The following is a 5,597-nucleotide window of genomic DNA, read 5'->3' on the forward strand; positions in this document are numbered from 1 at the left end:
TGTCTAATGCTAATAATAAGCATATTTCCCAAAGGTAACATTTGATTTCTATCCAAAGCCAAACATATTTGAAGCTTTGCCTGAACGGCGTTGTATAGCAGATTAACTGGGACGGTTTAATCTGCGAATAACTTTGCAAAGCCTTCAGCCAACTCCGAAGAAACAGCAACAGTCTTGACAAGACTGGGCTACAAAACACTTCACAGATAATGTGGTTTTTTTCACAGTAAGTCTGGAGAAAATAGAGGACGGCTTTGGTTTCGTGGCATGCACATCTGGCAAGGGTGTATTTCTGATCGGGGCGCAGAGAACACGCTGAGCAGAAATATTTATATTGAACATTGATGGGCTGCCTAAAATGACCTCCAGAGTCTATGAAGTGCACCATAGATTTTTAAAAAATCTATTATAGCCCATTACGTTCTGGAATGTATCTGAGTCCATCATCGCAGAGAGTGCCAGCAACTCTCTGCATTTGCTGTGGTGAAGGAGACCTATGGAAACGTGTTTAATTCAGCATAAAAAGGGGGTGGGGAAGAAATGACAACAGAATGCTTTTTCTCTGGTTTTACAGAATCATAGAATGGTTTAGGTTGGAAGGGACCTTAGAGATCATCTAGTTCCAATGCCCCATGCCCCTTCCACCAGCCCAGGTTGCTCAAAGCCCCGTCCAGCCTGGCCTCGAACACTTCCAGGGATGGGGCATCCACAGCTTCTCTGGGCAACCTCTTCCAGTGCCTTACCACCCTCACAGTGAAGAATTTCTTCCTTCTATCTAATCTAAATCAACCCTCTTTCAGTTTAAAACCTTTACCCCTTGGCCTATCGCTATGTGCCCTTGTAAAAAGTCCCCCTCCAGCTTTCTTGCAGGCCCCCTTCAGGCACTGGAAGACTGCTGTAAGGTCTCCCCAGAGCCTTCTCTTCTCCAGGCTGAACAATCCCAACTCCCTCGGAGAGCCCTCTGATCATCTCCACGCCCCTCTTCTGGACTCACTCCAACAGGTCCATGTCCTCCTTATGTTGGGGGCCCCAGAGCTGAACGCAGTACTCCAGGTGGGATCTCGTGAGAGCGGAGTAGAGGGGGAGAATCCCCTCCTTCGACCTGCTGGCTGCGCTTCTTTTGATGCAGCCCAGGATATGGTTGGCCTTCTGGGCTGCAAGTGCATAGTGCTGGGTTGTGCTGAGCTTTTCATCAACCAACACCCCCAAGTCCTTCTCCTCAGCACTGCTCTCAATCCATTCTTTACCCAGGCTGTATTTGTGCTTGGGATTGCCCCGAACCATGTGCAGGACCTTGCACTTGGCCTTGTTGAACTTCATGAGGTTCTCATGGGCCCACCTCTCAAGCCTGCCAAAGTCCCTCTGGATGGCATCCTTTCCCTCCAGCGTGTCGACAGCACCACACAGGTTGATGTTATTGGCAGACTTGCTGAAGGTGCTCTCAATCCCCCATCCATGTCGCTGACAGAGATGTTTAAACGGCGCTAGTCCCAATACCGACCCCTGAGGAACGCCATGCATCACTGCTCTCCACCTGGACATCGAGCTGTTGACCACAACGCTTTGAGCTGAGGTTCCCTTTCCCCAGCAACTTTTGTTTAAAGCCCTCTTCACCAGCTTGGCAAGTCTATGACCGAAGACGCTGATCTTTACACCTGAAGAGACGGTGATGGAGAAGGTGACTGGAAAACAAAACACAAAGGGAAAGGTCCCTCGCTGTTCTTTAAGCACTGGTTTGAAATCAATGCGGATAATGCACTTGGAAGGACTGTCTCATTTACTGGTTTTCAGTAAATTGTTGGGCTCTGCTTCCCAGTGCTAATGTGATAATCATGTCTGTGTGAGGAGCATATACTTAAAAAAAAAAAAGTATAATGTGATAATCATGTCTGTGCGAGGAGCATATACTTAAAAAAAAAGTAAAAAAAAAGAAGTGCAATTCCTTGGAAGCAGCATTTGGATAGTTTAGTCTGGGATGCCCTGAATCCTATACATCGACCGAGAAATATCTGCGGCTGCTGCATATCTCTCCTGGTGGTACAGTGCGTTTTTCAGTTCTCTGTAGCTTATTCCAAAGACACAACAAACTGTACCTAAGCACAATATCCTCCTGCAGAGAGAAATGCCGTCTGCTGCTCGCCCCAGCCCGGCACAGCCTCTCCGGCAAAGCAGAGGTATTTTCTAACCACGGCTCTTCCTTCTTCCCTTACTGTCTTGATTTTTCGCCCCCGGTAGTCAGTGATACACTCCCAGTGATTTCAGTGCCGCTGGATTAGGCTTAGGGTCCAATTATCCTCATTAAAAGTATAAACTAATAATTCATAGTTCAAAGTAGGTTTGCTACGGACAGCACCACTAGGGATTTAGTGCATGACACTGGAGCTGGTGCTTAGGTTTTCTTTTATTAATATTTTTTAACTGGAGGCAGATCTATTTAAATATGCTTTGGGAGAATAATTTTATGGGTAAATATGATCTTTATTAATATTTTCTTTGTTAATTCATTGATGTTAGTAAACAGCTTTGAAGATGAAAGCCCTATATGCAATAAATACTAAGATTATTCCAACTTATTTTAATGTTGCCAGCATTCCAGCTCCATCGTCTTTCATCCAAGAATCTCAAAGTGCTTTCCAAACGTTAATTAATTTCCTCTCGACAGTCCAGGGAGATACCTCTTCTTATCACCCCCCCGTTTCGCAAAGGAGCCATTCTGAGCGCGTTTTTACCCCACGACATGGTCAAAATCAGGTAATGTGGCAGGAGTCTATTTGGGACTAATCCAAAAATTCCTGACTCCCATTCTCCTGTTCTTGCTGCTAGACAGCATTCCCTTCTTGGGAGTGGGGCGTGACACTCACCTGTATGGCGCTTGCCTGCCTTCATCAGATGCTTTTATTGGTTGCTCTTAAAACACAAAAATAGACAATGATAACATGCCACACCCAGGACAGATAAAACTCTTCAAAATCAGGATTATCACAGTTATTAATGGTACCGAGCGGGCTACGGCAAACTTTCAGTATCTTTTAATGTGCAAGAGTAAATCTTAATCAGATGCTGTTTGAGAGTCCTCTTGTAGAGTCGGAATCTGACAATCCATACCCAAAAGACTATTAAAATGGAAACATTTTCTCAAATGCAGCACAGGTGAGGATGTATTGTGGTGGAGAGGGCAAGCGAGCACGAGAGAGCTGAGCTAAACAGCACACACGGCAGCTGAAACATCTTCTAAACCACTCGCCCCAAACCAGAGGCTAAGTTAATGATGAGACAAGAAGCCTGTGTAGAGACAGCGTGACTCCAGCAATCCATGAGAACAATGCAAAGTTCAAAAATAGCAGTATTGACTGGTGGAAAAACAACATACATATAATTTTCAGGTAATTACTACAGTATAATTAGCTCTGTTGTTTTCATATGAGCCATCTGAAATGAACTCTACTTGCTACTAGAACTCAGCTTTATTTACAGTGTTCCCATGACTGAAGTGATTCTTTAGAAATAGCGATTCGCTAAGAAATAAAGATCGCAAGTACTTTGTTCCAGACACCATTTCCACGCCGGCGGGCATAGACCAGCATTTTCTTCGGCATTTCACTCACCTCCACTCTGAGCCACTTCAGGCAAGGTGAGAGCTAAAGAACGGGAGAAGATGAACATGGTCTACTAGACTGTCTACGTTACTTCCATGTGTGGGCTGTAATAGAAATGGTAGGACACGGAGGAGGAAAGACTCAAGCTGTAACCGGCCTCTGTCTTTTTCTAGATCACTGTATTTGCCTGATGCCCCGTGCAAAATGGTTATAAATTAGGATTGTATGAAAATGTCAGTATTTTACACGTACTCTGTGAGTGCAGGAAGAGGGGGTGTGACGTGTAACATCGTAACAAGGGTTTACTCTCAATTAAAGTTCTGGAAAATTTAGCACCATGATTTTTTTTTTCCTTATTAGGAATTATTTAGTATCTGTAGAAAGTAACTTCTTAAGCACTGGGACCTTGCAGTCTTACATAAAATAACTTTTAATTGGAACGAAAGAGTTTGTCACAGATAAAACCTGAGTTTGGTGATGCTATAAGTCTGTACGGCTTAATTAACAGCCTGCCTCACATCTTGGAAGATATTTTGGAAATAGATGTAGCTTTCGGCGGTTTTCTGTCCTCGCGTTTCAATAGTTCTTGGCAAGTTTTAAGCCTCTGAACCATCTGACTCTCTAGGTATTTCTTGGCTTTGGTAGGGCACCGCGCGCTTCACAGCTCACTGTGGGTCATCGATGGCCTGTTGCAGTTGCTTTTTACTCTTTCTTCGTGTGCTAAGGGGTGCTAATGGAAAAAAAAAAATCTCAATTGTGATTCAGCAAAATGGAATTTTGTTGACAAAAAAAATCTGGATTCAACTTAACCAAAGGAAATGCTTTTATAAGTGTAGATGAATATCTCAGGAATGACCATTTCTTCTAGAGAAAAACCCTATTCTTGTTTTAATTAAAAAAAAAATATATGTAATAATTCAAATAAAAGCCCAGAGAAAAGTGAACAAAGGGATATACAGAGCTAGATCCATTCAACAGTGGCGTTTTTCCTGGGGTAAATGTTACAGAAGTTAAATGAAATGCGGCAAGGCCAGTAGGATGCTGTTACCATCTTAGCTCGGGCTGCCTTTAACACGTACGCCTCATTTCAGGGCAGATGCAGTTCCCTATGACAGAAAACTCCTCTGGTGTAAACGAGCTTTGCTGTTGAGACTTCTGTGGTTATGTATAAAATGAAACAAGGCATTTTGCATGACAACCCTGTGGCTGGTTCGGAGGTAACCCAGGCACTTTTCTTTTCCTGCACCTGTACTCTATGAAGGTGCAAAACCTGAAAAGCGCCGGGCAGAAAGCAAACGATCGCTGCGACCCGCAGGCTGCGTGGCCGGGCAGGCTGATCTTTGGGGGAGACAAGTCAGAAGGCCTTCTCCTGTTCTTCCTCACCTTAAAATGTAGTCTCCGTTTGACACGACTGATACTTCATTTGACTCAGTCCAAATATAGAATAGCTTAATTATGAAGGACAGGCCTTAAGAACATTAGCGAAGTGCTGTGAGCAAGCACATATATCCATTGATATTGGAGCGGAAAAGGCTAAGCAAATAGTTTTAAAGAATGGGCTAATTGTTGTGCCTATTACTATTGTCTTGCAGCTGCAAGGCTTTGTATAGCAGTAAAGTACATAGGGAGCTGAGCTTGACTTGGAATGTGTAATTCCAGGCAGGGAATACAATATACAGGGCATTCGAATATCAAGGAGCGCAATTAAAATTTGTAAAGATCTGCAAAAATTGCGATGGGGAAAGGCTTTGTACCATGGCCATGGTAGGCTGGGAGTACTTGGTGGTGTAGACCGCACTCATATGTGTAGAGCAGTAAGGCAAGTTGATATTTAAGAACTGAAAAAACAGGAAATACGCAAATGAAGCTGGGATGTGTCACGCTGTAACGCTGCATATGTAATTAAAGATTATAGTAACTCATTTACATGTGCTTTCCATATTGCAATACCATTGTTATACCAAGAGATCTAAGGATATACAATAGGTGACATTAACAAAA

At 43.5% G+C, this 5,597-nt stretch overlaps 1 long non-coding RNA gene across 1 annotated transcript in view; it reads right to left on the minus strand.

Moving 5' to 3' along the window:
• Positions 1-3,948: 3,948 nt before the first annotated feature.
• LOC118452529 overlaps positions 3,949-5,597 on the minus strand; it is a 4,393-nt gene continuing 2,744 nt past the window's right edge. Inside the window, exon 2 of the long non-coding RNA XR_004842333.1 lies at positions 3,949-4,316. This is a non-coding gene — a long non-coding RNA (uncharacterized LOC118452529). The remainder of the gene's footprint in view (positions 4,317-5,597) is intronic.

Source organism: Egretta garzetta, unplaced genomic scaffold, assembly GCF_000687185.1.
Source record: "Egretta garzetta isolate BGI_Z169 unplaced genomic scaffold, ASM68718v1 scaffold276, whole genome shotgun sequence".
Taxonomy (NCBI): Eukaryota; Metazoa; Chordata; class Aves; order Pelecaniformes; family Ardeidae; genus Egretta; species Egretta garzetta.